The sequence below is a fragment of the Lupinus angustifolius genome, chromosome LG19, assembly GCF_001865875.1.
Source record: "Lupinus angustifolius cultivar Tanjil chromosome LG19, LupAngTanjil_v1.0, whole genome shotgun sequence".
Taxonomy (NCBI): Eukaryota; Viridiplantae; Streptophyta; class Magnoliopsida; order Fabales; family Fabaceae; genus Lupinus; species Lupinus angustifolius.
Genome location: NC_032027.1, coordinates 10,355,699 through 10,370,559, shown reverse-complemented (window position 1 = coordinate 10,370,559; position 14,861 = coordinate 10,355,699).

Genomic DNA, 14,861 nt, shown 5'->3' with positions numbered 1-14,861 from the left:
TCAACAAATCGCCGTGGCAGTAGTGCCAGTTTGTTGAAAGCGGAATTTCTCTTCTTTGGTGTGTTTCCTTTTTATTTAATTAAGTAAGTGAACTCGGTTTTATTCTTTCTTCGCTATGTCGACTTTGTTAAAATAAATTCCAACGCCGGTATAATGATTTCAAGAATATTTCAGTTACAACTTACTTCTAATAATCATGTGAATAAGTTATTCCTTCTTTGCCCCATCTCGGCTTTGTTAGAATAATTTCTAACGCCGATACAATAGGTCTTGCTTGACGAGCCTTCTTTTGTGTTTTTTTTTCTTCTTCTTGAGTGTTTTCTCTATTTCAGGATGAAGATAAAATTCAAGTTGTTTGTTCTTGTTCATGCACAAGAAAGATTTTCTCTGTCTATTTTCCAAGAAGAGTTAGTAGATAAATAATATACATATTTAATAATTCACATCTTTGTACAAAGTCAAAACGATTTGTACAAAAACAAAAATAAATTTATGCACAATTATTTGATGAATGACATATAAAGATGAAATTATTATTAAAGCAATTCCCCGGCAACGACGCCAATTTGTTGAAAGGTATTTTCGAGGAGGTTTTCCCTCTCAACAAATCGTCCTGGTAGTAGTGCCAATTTCTTGAAAGCATAATTCCTCTTCTTTGGTGTGTTTCCTTTTTATTTAATCAAGTAAGTGAACTCAGTTTTATTCTTTGTTCGCCATCTCGGCTTTGTTGAAATAAAGTCCAACGCCGATATAATGGTTTCAAGAATATTTACAACTTACTTATAATAATCATGTGAATAAGTTATTCTTTCTTTGTCCCATATCGGCTTTGTTAGAATAAATTCTAACGCGGGTACAATGGTATCGAAGCAATCCCCTATTCCATAATTATTAAGTACCTTTGAATACCATCTCGGTTTTGAGGAATAAATTCCAACACCGGTTTAATGGTATTCTAATGTACAAAAGTGATGAATAGTTAGTTGTTAGCAACAAATAAATAAATAAAGAATAAAAGAATAATAAATTTAAGTGATCTTTATTTATTTACTCCCTTTCGATTTCCTTTTATTAAAAAATCAAACTTCTTCCTTAAGAAAGGTTGGTATTAACGAATAAATAAATGGTGGAATGTAATTAACAATAAATAAAAGTTAGTAAGTTAGCTTCATCACTTTTGTATATTAAAAGGTGTTTCAACAAATAAATTTATTAATAACACTTTACTATTTTACAATTTACACCTCTTTCAAGATTCAATTGTAGTATAGTATAAGGTTATGTCGAACCACAAGGAATTGCCTAATAGAATGAATCATATGAATATGTCAATGCATAAATAATGAGTAAAAATATTTTCGTTTTGTTTTGAGTTGAATTGCATATAAACAATTAACAATAACCATAAACTAAATATTAACAAAATCTTGAGGAGACAAGATCATTTTGAATGAATGAATAAAATATTTCTCAAATTCTTATGAATTTGAACTACTTTGACAAGTTCTTATGTTTTACTTTGATTAACTCCAAACACCAAGGTCTGAAATCCTCCTTTTAGTGTACGACCTAAAATGGTAGAATGATGATCACTTATAATTATTACTAAACAATATTAAGTCCACAAAGAGATTAGGTTGCCACACCCTAATCTTGGCTACTCTAATATTGAAGTAGTAATGAATATAAGATCTTAAGAAAAGCATGTTTAACTTGGTAAATAAACTAAGTAGTACAAGTACTTCTTAGTTTATTTATTAAGTGTTTGAAACAAGTAATTTTTCATGACTTGAAATCGGTTTTTAGGTGATCAATCTAAAAAGAGCATTAAGAACTTCTCAAACAAATAAAATTAACCAAAGCACCAACTTGAATGATTAAAATTCAAATTTAAAATAAAAGAAGAAGTAGAAATACATAACCAACATTTAAAAGAAATTGTTAGGAGCATGAGCCATCCATCCTAGGATTGGATGCTTTGAGTTCCAAATAAGATTACAAAATTGATTTTTGCATCTCATTTGCCTTCTCCTTTCTCCTTTTGATTTATAAACTAAAATTACAAAACTTACTTAAACAAAGTTCCTATGAACTAAGAACAAGAAGAGAGAATTTTGTCGCTAGGAAGAAGATTTTTAAGGCAAGAAGATATGATATATGATGTTGTGAGGTCCCTTTGTTCTAATGGAATGCCTCCTATTTATAGAATATTTCCTGGAGCCGTTGAGCTACTTGTTTACACCGCTCAGCAGCTGACTAAACCCTTCAGCATGGGTTTGGTCACTTGGTCAAGCAGCTTTGTCACCTCCTTAAGCTTGACTCGTCAAAGCTAGTTGTGAGCTGTGGGACCAACTATGGTGAGCTACTCTCAAAAGCCTATGGTGGGCTACTTGAAGTGAGTTCATGCATGACTTCATGGTTGCTTGATGGCTAAGTCAAGTCTGGGTGCACACCACTGAGCACACATGTGGCACCGCTGAGCTGCTTGTTGAGCAGCTTTGGCCGTCCTAACTGATACGTGGCTTGGTGCTTACTGACCTGGGCATGTATCTGGTTCACTGTTGAGCACACATGTGTCACCACTGAGCTGCTGCTTGAGCAGCTTGGGCGTGTGCCAGGCTTGTGTCTGACCATGACAAGATTATGTTCTGACTATGGCAAGCTTTGTCTGGTGCTAGGCTGAGCGGTCAAGCAGGTCTGCTCAGCTGCTTGCTTGAGCAGCTTGGTCTGTGTCAGGCTGGTGTCCAGGTCAGCTGAGCGTAGCTTGGTCCATGTTCCACGCTTAGCTGCCTGGTTGAGCACCTTGGTTTTTTACTTCTTTTTATTTTTGGCCATGAGTCTTTTTTCTTTTCTTTTCTTCTTTCTAAATTCTACAAACTACAAAAAAAGAAATACACACACAAATATACAAGATTGTGATATTTTATACAAAAAGTATTGTTTTAAGTTGGTTTTTCTCAATTATGCTGAAGATAAGTGCCATAAAAGTGTATGAAATTTAGGTATGTTCGACACTTATCATGTAATCAATTAAAAGGAGTTACAATAGCTAACCTCCCAGGATTCCTGGCTTATTAATCAATTAAGTACAATGATAATCAATTAAGCCTTAACTGAAAAACTATTTTTCCTTAGCTCGTTAATCGATTAAGTATATCCATAATCGATTAATATCAGTTTAAATTAGTTTGATAAAAAAGCTTTTATTTTAACTCATGTGCGTAATTCACAAACAATAATTTTTACATAGAGAAAAAGAAAACCCAAGATTCTTAGAGCTGCAATTTTCAAAGCATCTTGCTTATCTTTGAAAGATTTCTTGCATAAGTTTTCTAAGAGAGAAAGGAGAGAGAAAAGAGAGAAATTCTTTTCATAGTGTCATATCTTTTCATTCTTTTGAAAAACCCGGCATTAACTTCGCATTAACTTCGGTTGGGGCCAGATTCACGAATAGTATGGTATCCTAGTAGGTGTTTAGATTGGTCAAACCGAGTGTGTAGGCTCAACGAGTTCAAGAAGTGAGTATCTTGCTAGGTGTATTGGAAGAGTGCTTGTAACAAAATATCTTTTTCAATAATGAATAAAAATATCCCAAGAAAAAGAAAAAGAAAAATAGATTGAAAAATTGGTGGAATTGGCTTTTTGAAAGAAAAAGAAAAAAATTCTCAATTTCTTTACAAAAACAACACAAGTTGTAAAATAACTTCAAAAACAAAAATAGATTGAAAAATACAAAAGAAAAAGTCAAAAAAGAGTCAAGGTTCAAAAGCTAAGAGGTTGGATAAGAAATTGTGAAAAAAAAAGTAGGGTGGAGTACTTCATTGAGAAATTTTGAAAATTTTGCTCTCTTTAATTGAAATAAATTTGTTTATCTAGAAAACCATAATTTTTTCAAGCCTAGCCTCTTTACAACAAAAAACAAGATCTTAGTGATCATTGATTGAATATACAATTTAAGAGAATAGGTGAGATAAAGAACAAGTTCAAATTACTACAATCAAATGGTTGAAATATTAGTTTACATTTCATTGTCACTTTATGCAACAACATAAACCAAAAACCTTTGAAAAAGATGTTAATCATTATTTTTGCTATAATATGCTTATATGATTATCTTATAATAGGCAATTCCTTGTGGTTGAAAAAAACCCTATATTATACTATAACTGAAAGATCAATCCCCACTCGCAGTGTTGCCTCAACCAAGTCACGCAAACATGGTACCCATTTAGGTTCTCAACACAATCAATAGTGTTGTATCTTCCAGTAGACTATGCTTCCAAAAGTAGACATAGTTATATGAATCTTATGATCCACACAAGATATGGCAACGATTACTTTGAGATGAATAAAGGGAACTTTTTAGGGAAATTACGAAAACTTTAATAACATACAGTTTTGACCGGAAGAATCATTTTAATGTTAATCTATACATTTATACTAATTTCACACTTTGGAAAATAACCTTAGAATTACGGTTTCTTAAATTGCTTTCTTTTGACTTAGAAAACCAAATCTTTGTTTAAAGCCACATACTGACACATTTTTCTAAAACAACGCTTTGTCAGTTTTCTTATAAAGTATTATCTAGTGCTTTTTAAAAATACCTTAGTTGGCGAAAACTCAGTAATACAATTTCCATTCCCTTCGTTCCATTCTTCTAACCAAATAGTCTTTTCAAACTTCGTCCCATTAAGAATACTCATATGTCATGTCATGAGGATGCATAATGATAGTGATATAATGATGCAATAGTTAATTCAACATTCTCAATAATCGATCTATAATCAGGCTCATCCAACAAGATAAGACAAAGCCTGTCAGATATTTAAGATTCCATTATCAGAATTGGACAGTCATATCAATCATATCAATCATATCAATCAAGATTCCAGTATTAGAATTGGAATTCACATTAATGATGATGTATCAATTAAGATTACATTAATGATGGTCATATTAATTAAGATGTCATTATCAGAATTGAATAGTTATATCAATCATATAGCTAATTCACATTACCTGGAACCATCACACAATGATTCCATCAAGATAAGACCTAGCATGTCAGACATGTCAATTTTCAAGACAAACATATAATCAGGCTGATCCAACAAGATCACAGATCCAGCATAAGTCATATATCAACCAAAATCTATTCAATATCAAATCAATAATTTAAGAGTCAAAGGGCCTCAACACCCAGTTACTCGTGGCCACAGAAATAGTATTCGACCATATCCGCCTTAGGTCTAGATTATAGATATACGACTATCTTTGGCATCATTTCTAAGCACATACATGAAAACACTTCCCTCCGTACCTGTACTTTTAGCCAAATAAAAAATATACAGTGGTAACTTGCCTGTATCACGAGTACGTGATAGTATTTACAATTGTTAAACTAAGAATCTTATAGATTTAATAGAAATTAACTAGAATTGTACTAATGCAGTTCTAGACATTGGAATATATTCAAATATCTCATTTGAATACGTGGAATTTCAGCCAGGCACGATAAAATCTCATTGGCACAATATAGCGAATTTCGGTTAGAGTGGGTTGGGCTTAGAATTGTTTTCTTCCTAATATTATGATATTTACAAGTGCACTAGAGAAATTAGGTTGAATATTATTTCCATACCTTTCGGAATCATTAGAAAAGAGTCACTATAACTCAAGTTATAATGATTTCCATTTCAAAGACATATGTTGTCCACAAAAGCTGGATAGCTGCAAAGAGTGGTTTATAGGGTTTGACTCGTACATAGAAATTTTGTGATACTTTCACAGAATTAAATATTTGTCCAATGGTTTTCATATGAATCGAGTTTCAATATAATTGGACATTCAGGCTATAATTTATGGGCTAAACATCAAGTAATGTTCAACCGTAACATCTAGCCACGAGGCAGCCAGACACACTTCATTGTAGAGATCATACTCTCGAATGGTTGAATGAAAACAGTCACATTCGGTCATGTTAGAAATATAATTGAACAAGGAAAAACTTTCGTATTTTAAGGTTTTGGATTTTAGGTTTATAGGACATAGTTTTGATGGTATCTTTACAGATTATCATAACTTCCAAGAAGGCTTGTCCATGACATAATATGTTTTGGTAAAACAAGCATAATTCTCAAAAGGATTAAGGGATTTGATAAAACTTCACCAATTTGGAAATATTGTTTGATAAGCAAAATGATAGATACTTATAAGCTCCACGATCATGACTGGAAAACATAGTTTTGGAGTGATCTTTATGACTGATCACAGTTTTGGAGACGCTAGGAACTTGTTTAGTAAATGTGGCATAACTTACTCCCTAACGGGAAAATCAAGTCAAATATATCTTGTTAACCTTTGATCTATATATATATATATATGTGTGTGTGTGTGTGTGTGTGTGTGTGATGGGTACCTAACTTTTTTTGTTGTTGATGAAGTCAAAAGAGGAAGAAAATTTAGAGTTGTGTATGTTTCTATCAAACCTTTTCAGACACACACAATAAAACAAATGGGGAGCATACAAGATAGGGGGAGCATACTCAAGTCAAGCAAGTCATATCATATGAAGTATGTTGTTTTTCAGAAAAATTCGAAAACATATGTTTTCAAAAAGAAGTTGGTTTGTCATCATCAAAAATGGGGAGATTGTGAAGAAGATCTTGCTCCTGACCTCAGAACAGTATTGATGAAGACACCAAGATCACACAAAAAATGAAGAAGACTATGAAGATACAAACGATTCAAGCTTCAAAGAAATTATAGATTAAGTCTTCAATAGGTACTTCATGATCTAAAATTTAGCATCTAAGTTTCGTTTTCAATTTTCAGCATATCAATGAAATTTTGCAATTCACATATTTTCTTTTCATGATCTAAAATTAACCTTTTTCTATTCATTCACTTTTTAGCTAACATTTTAAGTTCTTCATGCATTTCAACATAAGCATCATATAGCATGTTATATGTGAGAGATATATCGAAATTTGAAATAGAATCATATGAGTATACCACACTAGGCTCATCTTGCTCACTTACTTTGCAAGAGTTCGAATTTTGAGCCATTAGACAAATCTTGTGTGATTCTTCATCTTCCGATATGCTTGTTGACGAATCGTCCTCTTAGGGGTCATCCCAAACAATGTATGCCTTCTTAGCTTTGATGTCCCGAGATTTTTTCTTATAATCTTGTTCAATGTTGTTGGAAGGTGTAGGGCATGTGTACCTCATGTGTCCTAATTTCCTACTCTTATGGAAAGATACATTGTCTTTGGTATTATTTCTCATCTTGATCGAACTATCTTCATCTTCCTTGTAAAGCTTCTTGGTTTCTGAACTTGTTGATAAGGAGAGACATGGCTTCATCATCCGTGTCGGAATCGGACTCACTATCATCAAATATCTCATTTTGACTTCTTGCATTTGATCTTGTTGCTTTGAAGGAGGTTTCTTTGATGTTCTCGTCCATTTGTCCATTGAGTGTCAAACATCTTAATTCTTGCTCATGTTCTTGAACTTTGCCAAATAAAGTTGTGAGCATCATTTGTTCCAAGTCCTTTGACTCTATAATGGCAGTCACCTTGGGTTGCCATTTCTTGTCCAGACATCTCAACACTTTAACAGTTAGTTCATGTTTGGAAAATGATTTATCTAATGAAATGACATGATTAATAATATGAGTAAATCATTTTTGTAAATCAGAAATAGACTCATGTGGAAACATGCGAAACAATTCATACTAATGCATCAATGTATTCAATCTAGAACGCTTGACCTCACTAGTGCCTTCGTTGATCACTTGTAAAGTGTCCCACATTTCCTTGGAACTATCGCATTGAGAAACTCTAAAGTAGTCATCGTATGAGAGTGTGGAGGTTATAAATTTTTTCGCTATCAAATAGAATTGCACTTTTCTCTTTTCCTCGTTGGTCAAGAGACTTCTAGGTTTCTCTTTCGTTTTTCCATTCACTACGTGTAGTGGAACGAAAGGTCCATTTTCCACGCAATCCCAAATTTCTGTATCGATGGCCTCAATAAAAATCCTCTTTCGGATTTTCCATTAGACGTACCTCTCGCCACTGAAAATCAGAATGCAGTCGATGGATGCACCATCGCTGCTAAACAGGTTAGAAGAGCCCATGGTAAAAAGTGCCTAGGATCAACGATCTAAGCGGTTAAGCTAGCACAATCGTACTAGCTTTGATACCACTTGCCTTGTCCCACGGGGCTCTACCATTCACCAAGAGGGGGTGAATAGGTGATACGGTACACAATAGCCGTCGCTTGATAAACACAAAAATTATACAAATTTACGCACTATTTAATTGATTAATGACAGACTTAATCGAATAAATCATCTACTCTTAATCGATTAACTACTAAACTTAATCGATTAATTCGATCTTCTAATAATCGATTATCTAAACCACTTAATTGATTATCTAGTTTAGTTACAGTGAAAACATAATTCTTTCGATCATCGAAGATTACTAAGATTCAACCAAACTTACATGCAATCCTACAAACAATTAAGAACAGTAAATACACAATACAGATATGCAATTATCACAACATTATATGAATGTCAAGTGAGATGCATGTTTCTTTTTCACAGATTTGACAATGAAACCTCAATGGATATACTGTAAAGATTCACCATTTTCTTTTCTTGAAAGAACACTTAGAAAATCTTTCCTAAAGATATGAAAGTTTGAGCTTCAGATCTTCTCAATTAAGTGTAAAACTCTATGTTTTCGAAAATGTGTTCTAACCCTCTAAATCAATATTTTCCAATATGACCTATATTATTAACCAATATGAAAAACTTGGATTTATGTACTATTCTATTTTTAACTGCAGTTAATCGATTATACTGAATCTTAATCGATTAACGGGTTTCTTCAGAATAACAGTAAACAGAAACAGTTATCAGCTTAATCAATTAACAACTGATTTAATCGATTAATGGGTTTTTACCAACTTTATCAATTAACAATTGATTTAATTGATTAACATGTTCCCAAAACTTAATCGATTAATATGACTCCTAATCGATTAAATGGTTTTCTAAAATATATTTTTAATGATGAATGAACCTCCTACATGATTTGTAAAAGCATGATGCATGTCTTTGAATGATGTATGATTTAAAACTATTTTTAAATGCATTCAAAACATATTATAATGTATGTATGCATGTGCATGTAAATCATGTATGTATGCATGTAAGTCTCGTTTTAGTTATGATTGATTTTAGCTTGTGAGACTTTCATTAGGGTTCATCCTAGCCTAGACTCTTACTAAGCAAACATCTTAAGACCTAATAAATATATAAAAATACTTAACCCCTAGATCTTCTTTTGAATGCTTTGCCTGGTATGTACTTGAGTCTTGACTTTATCGTTGATACTTGTTGTTTGTTGATTTTCTCATCCTCTCAAGCTTGTCCTTCAACATGTATGCATGTTGTCAATCATTTGCCTTTATCACTCTTTTGTCTTCATCAACCTTTGTGCGTCCTTTGTCTTCATCAAAACATTATGTGATGCATGCTTGCCTCTTCAATCTCGCATTTATGCAGGCTTACATCTTCAATCTCCCCCTTTTTTATGATGACAAACACTTATTAATATAGGACATACAGTTGTTTACATTTGTTAACAACTTGTTGGATCTAACAATTATTTGTTGGATTTGCTTGATGACAATCAACTTGTTTTGCCTCGTTCTTGTAAGTTGATGTGTGTTTCTCCCTCTTGCTCCCCCTCAATTTGAGCAATGGGTGATTTATTCTTTTTCGTTGCGGTAGCCTCAACTTATCTTCTCTTGTAAGTCCTGCAAAACATAAGCAACAACCTTTCTCCCCCTTTTGGCATGATCAAAAAGCAAAGTCATATATGAAAGTGTATTGCCAAAAGAAGGAACAAATAATGCAATTTCTACCGAAGTTAATCGATTAAGTGTGATTTAATTTTGCCCAGAATTGCATTTTAGGTGTTGGTTAATCAATTATGGCTTGTGCTTTATCGATTAAACCTACTGATATGACAGATTTCAGTGTAGGCCACATGCTATAGTAGAAACTTATACAGTTTGATATCACAGGTTTCATACCACTTGTTTTATACAGATGCCAATTGTATTATATCACTTATCTACATACCACTTTCGATACCACTTGTTAATTGAAAAGTAAACGCAATTAGATCAATGCAAATAGATTTGTAAGTTGCTAACATTCCTTCATCCATTGATCAAGTGATTTACAAAAGTAATAAGAGCAATACACAATTCGACTTTACCAGCACAAAACCAATTCATTCATAACATGTTATGTCATTTCATTGTTCAAGTCAAAGCACAAAAACAAACTAAATGAGTTTGGCAAATTACAATGCAACAACCAAAAGAGTACACAAACCACAAACTTCTTAAAATCAGCAACTAACTAGGACATACTAGACATCATAAGCTAGTTAGGAGGTGGTTGTGGAAATCCACCGAAGGAGCTAAACATAAAAGAAAGCTGCTCAAATCGACTTTGATTCTCTTCATCTTGTCTTCGAAACTCTGCCATAAGCCTATCCTCCATAGATTGTATCCTAGATACAACTTCTTGGTTCCTTGAGTCGATACACTCATTTAGGCGTTGTTCTATGGCATCTAGATGATCCAAACCAAATGAAGTTCCTTGAGGCATATCAAATGCCTCGACATTTTGCCCCTGGTTTTTCTCACCATGCTCACCACCTTCTTCTCCAAACATTTCTAAATCCACTCAGGTCTTGTAATCCTCTTGATACATCCATTCACCTCCATATTTGTAAATACTCATCTTGTGAATGATGTTCTCATGGACCATGTGCTCTCTGGAATTCACTGCAATTATCTCTGCATCAGATGTGTCGATCTCCAAATGATCAATGACATGGGAGATAAATATTCCATAAGCCAACAATCTTGAAGAAGATGATGCAATACCATACATCACTTTCAAAATCGCATTGGGCCAGCTAATCAGTATTCCTTCTTTAACATCATTCATAAGGTTCAAATCATTTACAGTAGGTTGCCCGTGATTAGTGTTGCACTGAACTAATATGTAAGTAATTAGGTAGTGTAAAAGCCTATTTTCTACGGTTAAAGAACCTGCTTTTGTGTGCTCACCTCGAACAAAATAATGAGGTCCCCTTAAGAATGACTTATATACCTCGGCAGAGTTGTACATACTCCACTTTTCATCATTGAAATCTCCAAGGGTACCACCATCACAGGATAAGCCTCCCACATCCATAAACAGCTCATCATTCAACAGAATCAACTTCCCTTTCACCCTACTCCTATACTCACCATCCTTATACTGAAAATTCGCATAAAATTCCCGAACTATAGAGGGGTATATATTACCATTTAAATCCAGAAAACGCATAACCCTTTGTGCCTCTAATTCATGCGGGAATTGGAATCATTGCTCCACCATCCACCCCATGTCGGCATAATGGATGTATGTAGGTTTCCGGCTTGTGAACCGAGACAACCTCTCTGCTTGAAAAGGAGGAGCATAAAGCAAGTCTAAACCCAATGGAGGATTCTGCCTAGCTGAAGAGGAACCTTGGGCGCTGAAATTTCTCGAACGTCAAGGATGATGCAGAGAATAGGTTGAAACAGTAGTGTGTTTCACTCACTTTGGTCTTTCGTTACTCATGGTAGCAGAATCAAATGGATGGGTAATTGATTATTGGGTGAAAAACAGATTTAGGGTTTTAACAGGGGAAAAGCTAGGTTTTGCAATTTGAACCGAATTGGTGGGTTGAATGCTTAGAGAAGAGATGAAGAAGAGAACGGATAGCTCTAATATGAGATTGACGAAGAATTGAGGGATCAATTTTAGAGCAGAGGACAAGGTTTACGAGGTAAGGGTTTGCAAAAACGTAACCCATAATTGTTGCAGAATCTGTTTTATTACTGCACTTAATCGATTAACCTTTGTGTTAATCGATTAACGGGATTAAAATTTTAACACAGTTAATCCATTATGTTCCAACTTAATCGATTAAGATTTTAAAACATTTTAGCCCAGGTAATCAATGAAGGGAATACATAATCCATTAAGATAATTTGAAAAAGCTCATGTAATCGATTAAAACATAGAACAATTGATTAAATGAGTCATAGAAATAGATTTTGGCACAGTTTGAATTAGTTTATAGGTTTTCTAACATTCTAAGATAAACATCTAATGTGCACATAACATAGAGCAAAAATAACATAAAAGCTTATACAAGCAAGAATGCATTTTACATTTAAGACTACATGCATATTATGGCGATAAGTGAATTTTTAGGATTATCTAGAATTCAAGCATGCATTCAAACACTTAGGTAATATATTGGATACCAATTGCTAGGATAATATTTATCACGATATTAGGTTACCTCACATGCTTTACCTCATCCTTATCAAGATGTTTGAAGTTTGTCATATTTGATGTTTACTTTGGCCTTTCTTCAATTTGTGATTATTGTCCTTTTCTTGCATAGAATATCAATTCTTGAAGTATTTATCCTCATTCGTACCTACAAAACAGTAAGCAAACTATTCCTCTCCTCTTTTGGACATGGCTTAATCAAGTATTAAATTCGAATAAGCTTTCCAAAAACATAGTTTTGGTTAAGTTTGCATTAATATGAGATATAACTAGTTGTGCTTTAACATGATTAGAAAATCCTTAATGGTGTTGCTACATTTAATTATCATTCAAAACATGGTTAAAGGATTCATATACTTATTCAATAATATCATGTTTGCATTTGAGAGCATGTAAATGTGAAACATAAAGCATTAGGCCTAAAAATGATTTTTGGGGATATCATGATTCTTCAGATTATGGCCTTGCTAGGATTTCATTTTAGAATATATTTACGACACTTAAGGGATGTAATACTTGTAGTTAAGAAGCGATACATTGTTTTATCTTTGTTGTACAATGCTTCCTATCTCCAAGCATTGGAGATGACAAGTTGCTCATAAATGTCATAGTCTCCTTTCCTTTGGTGACTAGTCAAAGAAGTTTGATCTTCTCACCTTCTTATGTGCCTAGAACACTTGCTGCCCGTATGAAAATTGAAGTCCATATGTCCTTAGGCACACCTACAAAACACAATTACTTGCTTTTCTTGGATACCCAACTAAGCTTGGGTCCCTTAATGTTAGTAGCTTGGGGATTTTGCTTCTTGTAATCTTGTTTCTTAATTGATTAACAGGTTCCTAAAACTTAATAGATTAATATGACTCCTAATCGATTAAATTGTTTTCTAAAATATATTTTTAATGATGAATGAACCTCCTACATGAATTGTAAAAGCATGATGCTTGTATTTGAATGATTTATGATTTAAAACTCTTTTTAAATGCATTCAAAACATATTATCATGTATGTATGCATGTGCATGTAAATCATATATGTATGCATGTAAGTCTCATTTTAGTTATGATTGATTTTAGCTTGTGAGACTTTCATTAGGGTTCATCCTAGCCTAGACTCTTACTAAGCAAACATCTTAAGACCTAATAATGATATAAAAATACTTAACCCCTAGATCTTCTTTTGAATGCTTTTCCTTGTACATACTAGAGTCTTAACTTTATCACTAATACTTGTTGTTTGTTGATTTTCTCATCCTCTCAAGCTTGTCCTTCAACATTTATGCATGTTGTCAATCCTTTTCCTTTATCACTCTTCTGTCTTCATCAACCTTTGTGTGTCCTTTGTCTTCATCAAAACATTATGTGATGCATGCTTGCCTCTTCAATCTCGCATTTATGCAGGCTTACATCTTCATAAAAATGTCTTGTGTGGCAAGAGTATTGGATGCAACCTTCGGTGGACAAGAAGGTGAACCAGTATAAGAATTCTTTGTGTACTCTTCTTCTACTCTATTCTTGTGGTTTCATTTTTGCTCTAACTTTGTTGATTTCTGCATCAATATTCCGCTACACAAACACTTTGATATCACAACAAAAAAATCGACAATTTATCCTAACAACTAATTCACCACTAGCCCACCGCCCCTATTAGTTGCCATCTAATACTAACCCAAACAAGTGAGTTGTTTCACAAGCCAAGTGATAATCGCCACAAGGAAGGATCCTTGATAAGATTGATAATTCTTGGTTGAGACAAGAATGGTTTTAGAAGCCCTTGCTCAACTAAAGGAAATCAATGCCAAAACAAAATTCAACTTACTTTATTCATCATTCAACATGTATACATATAGTGGCTTGGCCTAGCTTTGCCTCCACGAAATTACAAGGAAGTAAAAGACTCATACCCTGTCACATTGGATGGTCACATTGGATGCCATTCCAACATGAATTCTTCATGTTAACAAGGCCGTATTCATGTATTCTTTGGCCATGATTTTTACACATAATTCCCATATACTTATTACATTAAAGAAATGAAATAAATAAATAAACATTAGATTCCATCTTGAATAATTCTTCTATATTTTCTCTTCCACGACATGAATGAGTTTGTGATGAGTTGATGAGCCTTGGATTCCTTTCTTCCATTGAAGCACGGCTATGTTGATTTCACTCTTGATCACATGGTTAATTCATTAACTCACCATCATGTCTTCCACGCCTAGTATGAATGTGAGCATAGGATTCCTTTTTGCTTGATTCTTCATGGTGAAGAGGTGTAGCCAAAAGAGAGTGAACTGGTGCGAATGTGACATAATGGTCATCATAAATTCTTCATGGCTCCATTAATTATTGGTTGATAAGGCTTTGTTTTTGGTTTCCTTGGATATCACGATTTTGGGCTTCACATGAAAGAAATGAAGCTTTGG